At 42.6% G+C, this 17,773-nt stretch overlaps 1 protein-coding gene and 1 long non-coding RNA gene across 5 annotated transcripts in view; one reads left to right on the top strand and one right to left on the bottom strand.

The window, feature by feature from the left end:
* The window catches only part of LOC120405525, a 192,962-nt gene that overhangs the window by 23,039 nt on the left and 152,150 nt on the right, over positions 1 to 17,773 (bottom strand). The window contains exon 2 of the long non-coding RNA XR_005598644.1: positions 2,935 to 3,133. This is a non-coding gene — a long non-coding RNA (uncharacterized LOC120405525). The remainder of the gene's footprint in view (positions 1 to 2,934; positions 3,134 to 17,773) is intronic.
* Positions 1 to 17,773, top strand: part of GABRB1 (gamma-aminobutyric acid type A receptor subunit beta1) — a 228,705-nt gene that overhangs the window by 71,274 nt on the left and 139,658 nt on the right. The window lies entirely within an intron of this gene.

Genomic DNA, 17,773 nt, shown 5'->3' with positions numbered 1-17,773 from the left:
TTCAGAAATGATCCCCCCCCCAGTCGCGGAACAGTGGCGCGGACGCGTCAGCGTGACTGGGACAAGAAACACAGTGGCTCTCCCTATAAACCTGCGCAGGCATATTGCCCACGCTCTGGCTGAAACTTTTGCTGAGATAACTGAAGCAGATTACCGCGACGTGATAGACCACATCAACGGGCTATTCCACATCTAGAGGCTGGCATGCATGCAGCCATAACCCCCCTTCCTCTCCAGAAACATTTCCACCCAGAAAATAAAAGCCGCTTACCGTTAACCCGCTCCTCTGCTTGTCGTTCTGCAACTGCTGGCTGCTGCGATTGGGTACTTTCCTCCTGGCTTGAGAAGAGATCCTGGCTGCATGCCCACTCTGGGGTGTCTTCCCCCATCCCAGTAGCTTCACTCGTGGTTTCCTCCCCCCGCCTCCTCCGCCGCCGCCGCCTCCTCCTTCTGTCCCCCAGCCTGCTCAGAAGTGTCCATCGTTATCCTGGGATTGGCAGTGGGGTCACCCCCAAGTATCTCGTCCATCTCCTGTAAAACGGCAGGTCGTGGGGCAGATCCGGATCGGCGATTACACTCGCGGGCTTTGTAATAGGCACTCCGCAGCTCCTTAACTTTCACCCTGCATTGCAGTGCGTCCCGATCATGGCCCCTATCCAGCAAGGACCTTGATATCTGCTCAAAGATATCGTAATTCCTACGGCCGGAGCGCAGCTGTGCCTGCACTGATTCCTCCCCCCAAGCACTGATGAGGTCCAACAGCTCGCCATTGCTCCATGCTGGGGCTCGTTTGCCACGTGGAGGCATGGTCACCTGGAAAGATTAACTGATTGCACTCCACACCTGGCTGCAGCAAACAGGAAGGAGATTTTTAAAATTCCCGGGGCATTTAAAGGGCTGGTCACCTGAGGCAAGAGCAGTAGAGTGCAAACTGATGAGCAGAGTGGCTGAACAGGAATTCTGGGATAGCTCCTTATTCCCTGGAGGACAGGTAAAGCGCTGGTGAGTGTCCACACCTGCTGAGCAGCGCTGGATCCACCAGCGCTGCACTCCTTATACCCTGCCGGGATGGGTTTTCAGCCAGCGCTGCAACCAGGGAGTTGCAGCGCTGGTTGTGCCCTGCAAGTGTGGACGGGGTGTAATTGCAGCGCTGGAAAGCCTCCACCAGCGCTGCAACTTGTAAGTGTAGCCAAGCCCTCAGCTTCTCTTGCTTTCTCCCTTGCCACCCCACACCCTGGCAGGAATATTATGCAGTTAGCTCCTAACAAGTGCATTCTCCTTAGGAGCGATCCTTTGCAAATGGATACAAAAATGCCGTTCCGGTTATTCTCCTATTTCAACTGGTGTGAATAATCCCCTACCTGCCTGGAACTAGGATGTGCTTTTCTAATTAATACTCTTTACCTGTGGCAATTTCAGGTCAGCCCTAGCTAAGACATATCTCCAGCTTGATTCTTGTTAACTACTTGCCTGTGACCAAATGTTCTTGAAAATATGGCTATAACTGGGCTCTTTCTTCCAAGCTATGTAACAACAACAACAACAACATTGCTATTTTATTCTATTCTGGATGTATTGCACAATACTCTGTTCATATTCTCTAGCACTGAAACTAGGCAATCTACATTCAAGACTCTGTAAAACCAATAGACATCTGGATAGGAATGCAAGTTCCATTACACCTTTTTTCCCTTATACCTAGCATCGTGGTTCAGGAGTGAAATGCAAATAGGATCTCTTCCCCAGTCCTCTTTCCAAGTGACAAGCCTCTACCTGCACTTCTCCCAGAGTGGAAACTTGCCACTCACCCCATTTGAGACTGGATCACCCAGATACAATGCCAATGTTTCACTAACTGGGCCATCACGATTACAGGATGAGCTGTACCTTAGACCTCTTCAGCATCCCTCACAAGCACACCTCTTAGGAGACAGGGTTCATGACGTTCCCCTTTCTCTGGGTGGAACCTTGCCAGTTCTACCACTCTTACACTGAATCCCAAGGTGCCAGCCCCTGTTTCCAACCATATCAACTCACCAGGCCCAACTGTATTTGGGCCTGGTGCCTCATCCCTCCTGGAGCCTCTGACCAGCAGCTGACTAAAGTGATTCCAAACATCTTCTTCAAAACAAACGTGTTGTATATTCACCCAAAGATACACAGCAAGCAGGTGGAAGGGTTAAAACAACACAAGCCTACATGCATCTGATCCTACCTCAACCTTAACCTTCCCCTTACAAATACTTCTAAATTCCAGTAAACCCAGATGCCCCCAGCTCTGGGCTGGGAGAAAGACTGCCTTGCTATAGACTCTGCTCTCCTTCAGCATCTCCCCTGAAGCAACTGCTGACAGCTCATCTCCACCTCCTTTCCCCACGGGATCTTTTTAACTGTTTAAGGTCCTTTTGCTCTCATCATCTTGGCAAAGTAATTGGGCATTTGTTTTGGAGCCTGGAAGTCATCTCTTCACAGCTGAGAGCTCACTTACTGTCTTTCAAGGTTTTGCTGTGCTGTTCTTCATCGGGGATTTATTGAGTTGCCTCCCTGCTTGTTTTTCCAACAGCCTGCCTTTACCCTGAACCCTTACATTCCCACAGCTCAACACTGCCATACATTGACTACCATAAAAGCTAGGTTACATATTCATCAAATTATTACAGATTAACCTCATATTCTCCATATCAAGCAAATTCAGTAATTTCAAAATGCTTTTGGCATATGGTGTGATAGATTAATACCTTTGTCATATCCTATTGTGATTTGAATTTCTGTTTCTTCTAACCTACAAAGACAAATTCTACTCAAGCTGAATAAATAATATTGTTCACAGATTTTCACCTTAAGCTTTTTCAGGGATATTATAACAGATGGAAAAGTTCAAAGAAAACAGAGTCGCTACATTTCTCAGGAGGTCTGAATTAATTTTCTACTTACCTCTGGCTTTTATTTTATCTAAATGTAAAGAATTATTTCTTAGTCATGTCCTATTATCCATCACAGTTGTAGATTTACTCGGATTCTCGCTGCTGACATGCTGTTCTTTTTTATCACATTATTAAGTCTCTTTCATCAGGTGCCACTGCTGTGCTAGTTTCAGTTGTAACAGATTTGGTGATGTGGGTATTCAGATAATCTGCACACAACCAGAGATTTCTATTTAATACAATTGTACATCTTACTCTGGCAATTCCATTTTTTTTATTTTGAAAACAAATTGCATACACACCAAATCCCATACCAAGCCTCTCCTAATGTCCTGCTTTTTCACTATTGGGTGAATGCTGTGTATTAAAGTATATTTCATTTTGCAACACAGTCTAGTCAAGGCTTTTCCATACTAACACAACTGCTGATGCCGGAATATGATTTTGATACATTTTATCTGACTTGATATTGAATTTATTCTTCACTGGACTTATTTCAATGTCATTTTAATTTAATTGAACACTCATAACCTTGCATTATTAATAAAAATCTTTACCCATCAATCTTGCTCTTTTACTTTGTGGGTCTCCATATATAGTATGGTTTGGCACTCTCACTTTAAAGGTTTCTACTGGTCTGATTTTTTTAAAACCTATTTCAGAGTAATATATTAGAACATGTAACAGCAAAGTCAGTAGAAACTCTGGGAGCAAGTTCACTCTGTCAGCATATGGGCTGGGTTTGGTGAATACCATTTGGAATTATTTATCTCTAGGTCACTGGTTCAAATCTGCTTCAGGTCAGTAGTAACCAAAAGTCATTACTATCCAATGGTTGCCTGTAGACCTCTGTGAAGTAAGACAGGAGTATCTGATTCCTAGTATTCAACAGTCCATATAATAAAAACCACTGACACAATTAGTTCATTCTTAATAGACTTAAACACCAAGGATGGAATGGGTAGGGAGATTGTCACAGTAGCTCTCCGTGAACCACAGAAGTGCTATCTGCAGGACTGAGGCATATTGGAAAGGAGGATGAGAGCGCTTGCTCTGTTGCTGTCCACCCCATAGGTCTTCACTGGACAAGAGGGGGAATTTTTTCGGTGATCACAAACCAAATTTAGCTGACACCTTTGTCTTAGTTTTATTCAGATTTTCATGTTTATTGATACAAGGTCAAATCCAGGTTCCTCTTAAGCCAGACAAGTCATGTCCAAATCAAAAGAAAATCTGTATTTGTTCTGCACTGATGCTCAAAACAGAGAACTGGAGCTGGCTGAGCTATCTCAGAGAACAATTCCATCCTTCTGTTTTCTTTCTGGTGATTTATCTGCAAACAGGTGACAATTTCCACCAACTATTATTCAAAATTGTTTGATGAATATTTTATGCATGCATACCTTCAACTTATAGAGTCCCTTCAAACTGTTTGCTGCAAGTATTGTTTCGAGCATATGATGTTTGCAGTGGAATGCTTGGGACTGGTCACATGGTACATTTCTGTTTGCTGATGGGATGAGCATTACTCTTAGAATCAGGTTTATTTTGTGAGCGTTTATGATTATGAATTTCTGCAAATATTATGCAAAACCCATTTAATATTCCCAGTTCCAGTGACCATTTGTGCCAGTAAGCTGGAATGTTACAGAAAACAAACATAAAAACACATGGTTGAAGATAATTTATTTAAACATTCAAACACATGGTTATGAATGTTGTTCTCACTATTTGCCAGCTCTCCAGAGAATTTATGCTGGGAAACTATGTTTCCATGTTTGGTGCAGATACCATAAGTTCTCCATGGTAGGTTTTCCTAGAGCCACCACCCAGCTGGGGATTTGCGGAGCAGGTCATGCTCCAGCCACTTCACCTGCTTGCCCCTCCCCATTCCCAAGCTGCTGTGTGCCGCAGGGAGGTAGGTATGGGAGCTGGCTATGCCAGCTCTACATCTGCTAGAGCCTGCAAGCGGTTTCTGCTCAATCCTCTCCCCTTTAAGCTAGAGTGCTGTTAGTTTGAACATTCCCACTGCTTGTGACTGCAGTGGAGTCAGAAGTGGGAAGACAGTTCCCTCCGATAACCAGGTCCCAAAACATTCAGAACTTTATAAGCTATGACCCACACTTTAAACTCTAGCAGGGATGCTAACTGGCAGCTAGTACAGACTACAAAATACTGGCATGATGTGTTCTCTGGGTGAAGCACTCCTTAGGTCAACAGATATTCAGCCCTGATTTTAGCTTCCAGACAGTCTCAGTATATGATCCCATCTACACTTTGTTAGTAGTCTAGTCCTAAATTGATAAAGGATAACTCTAGAAAGATTGGCATCCAAAGGAAATACCATAGTCTTTTCATCAGGGAGAGATGGAAAACCATTTGTGGCTATCTGAGCATCCAGAAGTAGCCAGACCCTCAAATAGCAAACTTTTGATAAATGGTGAATGCACTCCCAGGGTAAAGTGATTTATCCTAACCCCAACCTAGGGGCAGGACACAGACTATCAGTGCAACCCCTCTGTTGCTGCAAAGAGCCACTGGATTCACATATACTTTTGGTGTGTCTACACTGCATTCAGGAGGTGTGATTGCAGCACATGTAAACATATCCAAGATAGCTTTACTCTAGTTAGCTCAGGCCCAATAGCAATGAAGCCATGGTGGAATGGATTTCAACTCAGGCTAGCCACCTGAATACATTCCCAGGTCTTGGGTGAACTTGTATAGCCCTCACTGAAGACCATGCCGAAGTCCATACTGCTGCAGCTTCACTACTATTGTTATTTGAGCTAACTAGATTAAAGCTAGCTTCAGTATGTCTGCACATGCTGCAAACACACACCCTGATTTCAGTGTAGCTATACCATTAATTGCCACCCCTCTATTATTTTCCTGGCCAGCCTTTCTCTGCAAATCTTTTCACCATGAACCTGCAGTGGCAACCACCCTGAAGCTGTGTGCTGTAACCCATGGGCCCAAGTGACTCCCTTCATCGCTTCTTTGCACCTTACTTCTCTCTGTGCCATGGAACTATGTCAGATCTGATTTGTTCAGAGCCTTCTGGAGCACTTAGCTCTAAACGAGCACTCATTAATTTAAACAAAATAATTCCATTTGTAATGTATTATTAAAAGTATCTAAAACCTTCTTACTAAAATTAGGTTCCCTTTTTGACTGTATATCAAGGAACTGCATATTTCTTTGCCAGTGCTAAATCTGTATCGTCATTTTGTGGGGGAGGTAGCAGGAAGGGTCTTAAATAACTGATGACAATGGGTTTGTGAGTCATCTTTACATTTTTTAACTAATTTAAAGAATCAAAAGGCCATTTCCTTTCTAAGCAAGCTGGAAATCTCTTGGGATTTCAAATCTGTGAAAAAGTTCTGAGTGGAAATCTACTAGAACCCCTGATTAAAGTTATTGAGTCATGTGGACTCAGTTCCTCAGGCGATGTCAAATAGCCCTTACCTGGGTTTTAAAACAAAGGAGATCTTCCAAAAGGGTACTCTTCAAAAACATGATGTTGCCAAGTCCCAAAACTATTGTTTTCCAATGGATTCAGCACATAGATTTTATTTAGATTATAGATTAGCTGCCTGGTTCCAATACTTGGATTCCCATCCTTCATATTAATGCTAATGACAGAATGATACTATTTGGGGACAGATAGATGGATAGATTTATATTTTAGTTTTAATACACTTGCTTAAAATGATTTGTGTGAAATTCTCAATAAAACAGCTGCCCTACTGATTTCTCCAGACCAAGCATTAATTAGTACTAACAATTTACAAGAGAGTTAAGGGAACCTTGTACAATGGGCACCACAAACATAAATCCCACTCTCCTCCCATCAAGAGATGAGATACTATTTATATGCTTTTTTAAGTATTGCTGTGACATTTTATACATGAAGACTGTAACAATTATAGCTCTTTACTAGGAGATTAATTAATTAAGACTCCAAGACCCCTATGAGATAAATAAGGCTATTATTATCCACCTTTTACAGTGAATAAACTAAGGCACAGAGATATTAGTGTCAGGGAGAAGCAAGTAAGGGTACCGAAGACAATCTGACAACCATCACTGCTTTTGCATGAATATTATAAAGTTCTTTCGTTTAGCTGCACTGTTGGAACTAGGGACCATCACAGACTCATCACCTCCTGCTCCAAGTGCAAGGTGCATTTCTCTGATCTTTCATTCTCTAGCATAAACACATAGCAATAGGTATGCATATTAAAAAATCACCCAACAACGAAAAACCCAGCAAAACGAGACACTCCCTCACACATGCTTCTTGCTCCGTGGAGAGGATGAGAGAACAAACAACACATGATAGATGTGTAGTCACACTGCTTAATGAACTATTAAAAGGAGCTCAGATGTGATGAGTGCAATATGAAAACAATGTACAATAGAAGAGACATCATATGTGATTTTTCAGAGGTGCTTAGGACCCATCGCTCCAACTGGATGTGAGATTTGGGTCCTTAAGCACCTCTTGATATCAGGCACAAGATGTCTCAAGAGGAGTACCCAGAAACTGAGGCACACAAAAGTAACACTTCTGAAAATGCTAGCCATGGAGAAAAAGGAGACGATGACTCACTCATGGCCCAAATCAGTATTATCTACCTATTTCACAATTAATGAGATAATGCTGACATCTTACCAATATATATATTTCCTGAATTCTATATCAGGTCCGACCAGTTCTTTTAGGACAAGGTTTTGAAAGGACTGAAGAGGTGATTACAGTGAGTAAAGCAAATAAATAAGTGGAACAGCCAAGAACACTGGAGTGTGTTACATACTGCTGCCAATGCTCCATACCTTTTAAAATCTCTTGGCATTTTAGGGCAGCTAAAAGGGCTTTGGAGTTTCACTTTAGAAGGAAATAAATTTTTATTAGCATTTGGCACTTAAGAATGATGGAGGAAACAGAGAGAGGCTAATGGAATTTCCTGAAGGCTGATGCCAAATCCTTGGCTTGTTTTCCATAACCTGGAAACCAGTGATTTCATTTGATGTGATCCAAGATCACTATCCCTCCCTTTCCCAGTTTAAATGACTCCATTTGGAATATGTCTTGCTTGCCTAATTTTACATTCACCACATGCCATCAATCTTTTATACTTCTGCACGGCTGCCACTGCATTTCAGAGTCCCTCCAGACAAGTTTCCACAAGCACTTGAAAAGTAATTCTATAAAGGTTGGTTGGTTCATTGATTTTTTCCACAGATAACACATTTTCTTTGGGTATTAGTATTCACCTGTGCGAATGCCACCAGCCTTACTCCTTAGCATTTCTCCTTTTCCCATAATAAGTGAGCTCAAGCACAGAATGGGGAAGAATCAGTCTCAAGGAAACAGACAACTTTTTGATGATATTAAGTTTGTGCTACACTGACAAATAGCAGAACAGATTGAAAGCACTGTAAGAATTCAGTTGCTGCATTCAAAAATAAATATTAAATATTTTCAGTATCTCATATTGCCAGAAGGTAACACATATTACCAAACATTCCAAGTGAGCATAAATTCTCATCTGACTCTATCAATATACACTCGGAATGGAATTCAAGGGAAAGAGAAATTGCTCATATGGGGCTGATAGAAAGTTATTAGAAGTCAATTAAATGACCACCATTGACTTTATGGGCACTGGATTGAGACCTATTTCAATATGCAAGGTATTGTCTTTCAGCTAATTCTCACTTTAGAAAAAGGAGATTCAGATTTGAAAATAAGAGGAAACATTAAGCAGGAGCTTTTTGAATATTATAAAATCAAGATCATGACTCATGGACCCATGGACCCATTCCATAGTTAAGGTGGAAAAAGTATGGGCCAGCCTCATTAACTGGATTGTGGCCCTTTTATTCCACTGCAGTGGTGCAAAGGGGCAGTAATCTGGCTGCAGACCCCCAGGAAAAAAATCCCCAGGTACAGGGTACAGCTGTGCTTCTCCCCGACTCCCGCAGCAGCGTAGAGGCCATGTCAAAGGGGCCAAGGAGGTAAGTTAATAGAGCCAGTCAGGATTACCCTCCCCCACCCCAAAAATGTGATGAAAGTGAAAAATATATATTCACATATCTGCTATAGGTTTCTGGAAAATTTTTAAGTTTTCATTGAGAAATCAAAACCCTGAACATTTTATGTTGTTGGAAATGGACATATTTAGCAAAAACTTCTGCTTTGCAAAAAACCATTTTCTGGTTTAAAAAAATTGGTTTGACTGAAAAATGTTGATCATTCTATTATCTAATTGGGGAAATTTTTATCCAAAAATAAACATATGCATAGTCTTCACTCAATAATGAAAAAGGAATGTATAAATCAGAGGTGGCCAAACTGTGGCTCACAAGCCACAGGAGGCTCTTTTGCCATTAAAATGCAGTGGGTGGAGCCCTTCCATGCACCCCACCCTTCTCCATCTACCAGATTGGGGGTGGGGGCCTCAGGACCTCTGCCTTGCAATGTAGTGGTAGGTTAGGGGCTTCTGCCTAGCAGGGAGGGAGATTCTCAGGGCTTCAGCCCCTTGGGGATCACCTGCTGGGGCTCAGGGCTTCAGTAGGAGCAGGGCTGAAGCCCCAAGCCCTATCAGGTGCCTCCCACAGGGCTGAAGCCTAGGGTTGCCAAGTGCCTGGTTTTTGACTGGAACACCCAGTCGAAAAGGGACCCTGGGAGCTCCAGTCGGCACCGCTGACTGGGCCATTAAATGTCCAGTTGGCAGCGCAGAGGGGCCCGGGGCTAAGGCAAGTCTCCCTGCCTGCCCTGGCTACACATGGCTCCCAGAAGCGGCCACCAGGTCCCTGCAGCCCCTAGGTGAATGGGCAGCCAGGGAGGCTCCGTGCACTGCTCCCACCTTGAGTGTTGGCTCTGCAACTCCCATTGGCTGGGAACAGCAACCAATGAGAGCTGCAGGGGCAGTGCCTGCTGGTGGGAGGGCAGCACGTGGAGCCTCCTTGGCTGCCCATGTGCCTAGGGGCCGCAGAGACCTGGCAGCTGCTTACTGGGAGCCGTGGTAAGTGCTGCCAGAACCCCACACCCTGAATCCCCTCCCACACCACAACCCCCTGCCACAGCCCGGAGTCCTCTCCTACACCCAAATTCCCTCCCAGAGCCATCACTTTGCATGCCCCCCAACACCCCAGCCCTGATCCCCCTCCTGCACCCCAAACCCCTCATCCCTGCCCCCCCAACCCACACCCCTAGCCAGAGCACTCACAAACCCCTCACACCCCAAACCTGTGCTCCAGCCCAGAGCCCACTCCTGCACCCCAAATCCCTCATCCCCGCCCCCATCCTAGAACCTGTACCCCCACCACACCCCAACCCTTTGCCCCAGCTGAGTCCCCTGCCACACTCCAAACCCCTCATCCCCAGCCCTACCCCAGAGCCTGCACCCCCAGCCAGAACCCTCACCCCCCACACACAACCCAACCCTCTGCCCCAGTCCAGAGCCCTCTCTTGCATTCTGAACCCCTCATTTCTGGCCCCACTGCAGAGCCCGCACCCCCAACCAGAGCCCTCACACCCCTTCTGCACCCCAACCCCCTACCCCAGCTCGGTGAAAGTGAGTGAGGGTGGGGGAGAACAAGCAATGGAGGGAGGGGGGATGGAGTGAGCAGGGGTAGGGCCTCAGATTAGGGGCAGGTCAGGGACAGGGCTTTAGAGAAGGGGTGGGGCAGGGGTGTTCAGTTTTGTGAACCCTACTGAAGCTCCAAGCCCTGGCAGGTGCACCTCAACTCTCAAAATTCTGAAGATTGATGGGTCTTAAGAGGGTCGATAAGTTTGGCCACACTGGTATACATGGAATACCATGAAAAGGAAATCATAGCAGCTCGATTGATTATGTTTGTGAAATAATATCAAGAGCCCAATGAGTCAATTAGCTGTGTGCACGCAGCCTATGGACCTTCTCAGCCTAGGTGAAAAATTACCAAGATAACTCAGCTTTAGTTAGTTAGTTGCTGAAATTGCTACCACTATAGAATAAGAGACTATTTGATTCATACCTGGCCTCACGAATCGTTGACTACATGAGATTAAGAACCAACAAAATGTCAGTTGTATTTCCCAATACACTGAAAATGGATGGAAATCACAACCTAAGCAATGGATGTGCAATTTCTATAGAAAACAAGATTGGGTTATTATTATTTATCCCATTACAGATATGAATTTCATCCAATTAAAGTTCTTTTCTTGATACAGGCACATTCAATTTCATCTGCACCTTTTCTCAAAAACACAGTCCATTAGCCACAGTATTACAAGAAAGAACTTTCTTCAGTTCAGTGTGTCAGATAGAATGCTCACTTATGCCCTAAGTAGTAGGTAATAAATCCGTTTTGCTACAGAGGAACTGTCTACCATTACATTTCCATTGCCCATGAAAGAGAGGAAGGATAATCTTGTGGACAGTGTACAGGACCGGATATCAGGGGCTCCAGGTTTTGCAATATCTCACTGATGGGCAGACCAGAGTCAAGATAAACCTTTCATTATAAACAGGAACTGTGGACAGCAATGAGGTAACAAAACTCCCGACTACTCAAGAATACACTGTTCACCCCAAGAAGCGTGTCACCAGAAACCAAAGACTGCATGAAGTGCATACAGGAAGTCCAGCATCTCAACACTTCCTGGAGGACTTAGTCATAGCCCAGGCTCTACCACAGATCTCTTTGTGTGACCATAAAGGGAAAAAAACACTGTGGTGGTGAGTCTCAGAGCCCAGGTCAACTGACTCAGGCTACAGGATAAAAATAGAAGTGTAGACCTTCCCGCTAGGGCTGCAGCCCAGAGCACAAGCCCAACAAGCCTGGTCAGTTGACCTGGGCTCAGAGACTTGCTGTCGCAGGATTGGGCTTTTTTTTTTTTCCAGTGTTGATGTACTATTAATTGCTCTGTGCTTTCAGTTAGGTCATGTGTAAAACAAGGAAAGTACCATCATCACTGAGGTATTGGAATTCATTAATATTTGTACAACTCGTTGAGATCTTCAGACAGAAGGTGCTGTAAGTGTAGTGGATTATTATTTTTACTGCCATTTATTTGTATTTTTGTAGCACCCATAAAATATGAGGCAATGTCCACATTCACAGGAAGGCCCTGCCCCATGGAGCTTACCCTTTAAGGAGACGAGCAACATATCAAGTTGTGAATAGAAACAAAATATGTCCAGTTTTATATACATAGGGGTTTTTGTTCTATTTTTTGTTGTTAAATAAATACACATCTCCTATGCCCAACTGTCCCTCAACCTGTAAAGTGGGTCTTATGTGGGGATTTGAAGGAGTATTATTGTTATAGATCTCAATTCAAGGACAATCCTTATGCATGTGCTTAACTTTTAACACAAGTTTAAGTCCCACTAAAGTCAGTGGGGCTCAAGTGCTTCTCTGAACTGGGGTCAGAAACTGTTGGCAAGCAGTAATGATGCATCCTGAAGTGGCACTTATGCCACCATGATGCATGTAATGCCCTTTGTGGACACTGTAAGTAATAACCACTTTTATCAAACAGTTATTTCCTCCATTTTATTTGATTTTTAACTAGACATTTCAATTAAATGGAATCTGCATTTATGACAGTAGATTATTTCCTACCCTGGTGCACATAATGGATATGTGTAAATGAAATTATATGTTATCCTGTTTTGTTAACTCTGCTATAAGGTTTGAAACTGAGCTCTACTGCTTAGAGCTAAAACCTGACAAAAAAGAGCATAAAAATTAACTCAACCCAGCTATGATTCTTTGTTCTATGAATATTTCAGTAGAGTGCTTCAAATAATAGGTAGGAGAGGGTGGCACTGTGAGTTGTCCCTGAGGTTTGCTTTTTGTTTGTTTTTTTCCTTTAGAGACTTGGGGTGAAATCCTGACTCTATTAGCATCAGAGGGAGTTTTGACATGGATTTCAAAGGGGCCAGGATTTCATCCTTGGATTCAAATTTAAATTTGGGTAAAAGTTCCTAGTTCCTAATGAGTATTTCCATCATTTCTCTTACCACATATTAGCACAAAAAAACGTCCTTTGTTTGGCAAGTTAAGGTTGCTAGAGGACATGCCCCACCTCCCAAAAGGAGGAAAATAAGAAGTGAAGGGAAAATCCTCCAGCATTCCTTGCCATCTTCCCATTGCCTTCAACACTGCCAATAACACACTCCAACATTTCATAAGGCATTCTCTTCCATCTCCAACAGATACCCAAAAGCACCATGTTCCCCAACTTCATGAAACTCCCATTCTAATAAAAAGCCAACAACCTCATGCAGTCTCAAAGCAGGAGATCAGAAAATCTGACTGTCACAAGTTCCATACATCTGGAAATGTACTCTGCTTTAACATTACTAGGGTACTCTTGAGGTTCTGCATTAGAACAGGTGCATTGCATTTCCACACTAAACTCTATGGAGCCAACACTGGAGAAAATGCGTGTCTCACCTGGCTATGCTCTGTCTAGTTCATAGCCCAACCACTTCCCCAATGTAGCTCCTCAGAGCCATGTAGACTGCTTTTCATACAGTCTGGGAGGAAGGGTACTGCCATGGGAGGTCACTGAGCCCTCCTTAGTTTGGAGGGCTCTCAGGGGTATGACTTAGCTCACAGTTCCTGATCCAAAGCCTTTTGAAGTCATTTCCATCAACTTCAGAGGGCTTTGAACCAGACCCACAGTAATTAAGACCAGCATAGCGGTGTCCAGTTCTGCTCTTTGTCTTTCCTAGGTTTTACAGGTTTACTTATTGTTCTCTCAACTTCTCTGTTACACACTCACAGTTCTCAGTGTCTTCTCAGGAAAGGTCCAGGATTACAATGGCAATGGCATACAAGCCAAAGTGGCCAGGCAGTAGAAGGGATGTCTGGGGAAGCATATACAGAGTTTGCTAACACTAAGGTCAATCCTGCAGCCCTTACTCACAAGAGCAATCCTTTTGAATAGACTATTCTCATGCATAAGAGTTGCAGGATCTGGCCCATTGTCTCTGATTCTGACAGCTGCTCTTCATCTCTCATTTCTATAGCAAACACAATTACAATAAAGATTTTAAAGAATGTTTACGTTGTTAAGTGACAAGTATTTACAAACTAAATAGGGAGGGTTAAATGTAATGTCATATAGAATATTTCTAAGAATTAAAGAGAAAGAATAAAATCCATTAATGCCCTTTCATAAAACTACTTTAGGATGCCATAGGATCATCATCATCAGGTTGATATGGCAACCACTGTTTCTAAGGCAACTTCCCTTGTGTTGTGAGGATAAATCCGATGCTAATGTCTGTGAGGGGCTCTGCTATGATGGTGATGAGCACCATAAAAAATAAATTAGTTATTATTTATTTATTTGTATTGAGGTAGCACCTAGATGCCCCAATAAGGGATTGAAGAGGCACTGAACACACATATACTGAAAAATATAGTCTCTGGCCCAAGCTGTAACATTAACTACAGGACACAAAAGATATTTTAGATACATACAGAAATGTACTTTGAATGAAAAGGGGGACCAGGATGTTTAAACCCCAAAGCTTAAAGTTAGGATTCTACATCTGTGTTTAGGTCCCAAAATAAGTGACCTGATTTTCAAAAGTGCTAACATCTCAACAGCTCCCACTGAAGTCAGTTAAATCTTAACTTTTTCAAAGTTTGGAAATGGGTGAAGGGGTGTTTCAGTTTGGGATTCTGGCACAAGCCACATCTACTATTAAAGAAGAATGTCACACACAGTCAATACTACCTCTTAGGAAATATTTGTTATTAAAATATTGTTCAATTATGCCATATTTACACAGTATGGGAAGTAATTTGTCCTACAAAACCACAGGGTGAGGTTAACTGTATGCAAGCTAATAGCGCTAGGTAAACTCATAGATTGGCCACTTTGAAAGTTAAATTATACAGCCTGTTGATCAAATTATATTGTGACTGTAAGACTCAAGACTTTATACATATATAACTACTAAAACAACAGCCAGCTACTGAGATATTTTTAAAGTATAAGTTCAGATACTGCAAAGACTTATTTCTTCCTCAACTCAGTATCAGAAGTCATTTCAAACCCAGCACAACTAAACATTTCTTAAGGATCAAAGGTGAACAAAGAGCAACATGCTTAGAGTCCTCCTGGGTGAAACAACAACCCCCATGACATTTATACAGCATCCAACACACCCAGTAAAGACAGGAAATGAAGCAACTTGCCAAGAAACTAGCGAGGTGTAAACTCAGATATGCCAGCTGGAAAACATGTTGTTGAGCTGGACATCTGAAGCAAGTGTTTATTAACTGCAGTCTGCTGGGAATGATAAAGAAGGATTCAATGGAGCAGACAAAAAAGTGGCAAGAGAAGGTAGAGACACAGATCAACATTTAGGTGTCCATTTGATTTTTTAAAAATGATACTGTTATTTAAATAATATTTCAGTTGTACATAAATAAATCAAAACCATAAATTTAGGAGCAAACAGCTTTAGTCAAAAAGAAAAATTAAAACTTGTGGAAAGCTCTGAATTATAGCAAAGTAAATGTTTAAGCAGGGCTAGCCCAGTGCCATATGGGGGCCCAGCAAGCATGAAAACAGTGACTCACACATCCTCCATGTGACTGCAAAAGCTGCACAGCTCAAATCTGCTGCTTTCGTTATTTATTTATTGCAGTTCATTAAATACAGATATACGCTCCCATCCCTACGTTGCAGAAGCCTGTTCTCTTACATGTGTTTTGACCAAGGACTACCTAAGAATATACACTCCTGCCGTAAGCCCACTGCCCCCTCAATAGCCCAAGAAATGATGCCCTTTGCATTGTGCCAAGAAAGTTAACAAATCTGGGCCCTGGTGGACCAAGGGGCAGGGGAATACAAATCCCAAAACTCAGGACCCCTCACCAAGAAGGTCCTGCCAGCAGCCCCCTTTCATTTATTTCCAGGAGGCGCCAGCCTGAGCTACATTCAATGTGGCAGTAGGTCATGTGGAGAGAAGCAGCTTTTCCGGTTCCCAAAATTCCGCGTAGAATTACATCATTAATATTGGAACTTAATCTATGTGCTTGTGAGAATACTGGCTATTAAAATCATGCTAAAGATAAAGTGTTTGTGGGGGTGAGGATGGAGGGCAAAAGAAAAAGATGGCAATCCGAATCACCTGATTTTAAAGTATAAGCGTCACCTAAGTATTTGGTTTAAATCATAGGCTGATGATGATATGAGCATTTTGTGTTTCCACACTCTCAAGAAAGTTCCACAGTCCACTAAGTGGAGAAAATGCCAACACCAGGCCAGGAGCACAGAGGATTAAGTCACAAGCAGACTGCGAAGAGCTACAAAAGGATCTCAAAAAACTGGGTGACTGGGCAACATAATGGCAATATTGAGAAATGCAAAGTAAAGCATATTGGAAAACATAATCCCAACTATGCCTATCAAATGATGGGGTCTAAATTAGCTGTTACCACTCAAGAAAGAGATTTTGGATTCATTGTGGATAGTTCTCTGAAAACATCCACTCAACATGCAGCGGTAGTCAAAAAGGTGAACAGAATATTGGGAATCATTAGAAGACAGAAAATATCATATCGCCTCCATTTAAATAAATGGTACGCCCACACCTGGAACACTGAGTGCAAATGTGGTCGCCCATCTCAAAAGAGATATATTGAATGGGAGGTTTCAGAAAAGGGCAACAAAAATGATTAGGGGTATGGAACGGCTTTTTATGAGGAGAGATTAATAAGACTGGGACTTTTCAGCTTGGAAAAGAGACTGCTAAAGGGGGATACAATAGAGGTCTATAAAATCTTGACAGTGTGGAAAGTAAATAGGAAGTGTTATTTACTCCTTCTCATAAAACAAAAACTAGGGGTCATCAAATGAAATTAATAGGCAACAGGTTTAAAACAAACAAAAGGAAGTATTTTTTCACACAACGAACAGTCAATCTCTGAAATTCCTTGCCAGAGGATGTTGTGAAGGCCAAGACTATAACACGGTTCAAAAAAGAACTAGATAAGTTCATGGAGGAAAGATCCATCAAGGGCTATTAGCCAGGATGGGCAGGGATCGTGTCCCTAGCCTCTGTTTGCCAGAAGCTGGGAATGGGCAAAAGGGGATGGATCACTTGATGATTACCTATTTAGATTACCTCTGGGGCACCTGGCATTGACCACTGTCGGAAGACAGGATACTGGGCTAGATGAACCTATGGTCTGACCCGTTGGCTGTTCTTATGTTATCAAATCCACTGAATTTCATTGGGCTGCTCTAGTTTCTCTCAAAGGTGGAAGCAGGCATTGCTGATTACCTCAATAGCAGCCACAAAGGACTCATACAGCTTCTTAGACTTTGCTTGGAGGGGGAAATCACAGAAATGGAATAAATATTATCTAGTGCTGGTCAAAAGAAGGGAAACATTTCTCATGAAAAATCTGATGAAAAATTGTGTCCCTTTTTGTTGAAAAAAAATCAAAATGTTTAACTTTTTAACCAGCTTCATTCAATGTCCAGTCAAATCTAATAACTCAGCTCGCTTCCTTTTTTAAGATGCTGAAATTTTACAAAACTAACATTCAATAACAATAAAAAATACATTAATAAATGTTATAACACTCATGCTTTAAAGGGCCAATGTTTTGTGATTTGGCAGGCCAAAGAAATTCTTTGGCAGGCCAGTACAAATGCTTTCAGGACACTGAAATTCTCTAAGCACAGATGCAAGACCAATGTGTCAGGTGAATAAGGGTTAAAGCCGGGTGATATTTTTGACCAACATGTGTGGGGGAGGAGGGGAGAGAAAAATGTGGATTCAGATCAGCTGAAACATTTCACAAATGTATCA

Source organism: Mauremys reevesii, linkage group 5, assembly GCF_016161935.1.
Source record: "Mauremys reevesii isolate NIE-2019 linkage group 5, ASM1616193v1, whole genome shotgun sequence".
Taxonomy (NCBI): Eukaryota; Metazoa; Chordata; order Testudines; family Geoemydidae; genus Mauremys; species Mauremys reevesii.
The sequence above is the reverse complement of the archived record's forward strand: the minus strand, read 5'-3'. Positions and strand labels throughout refer to the sequence as shown.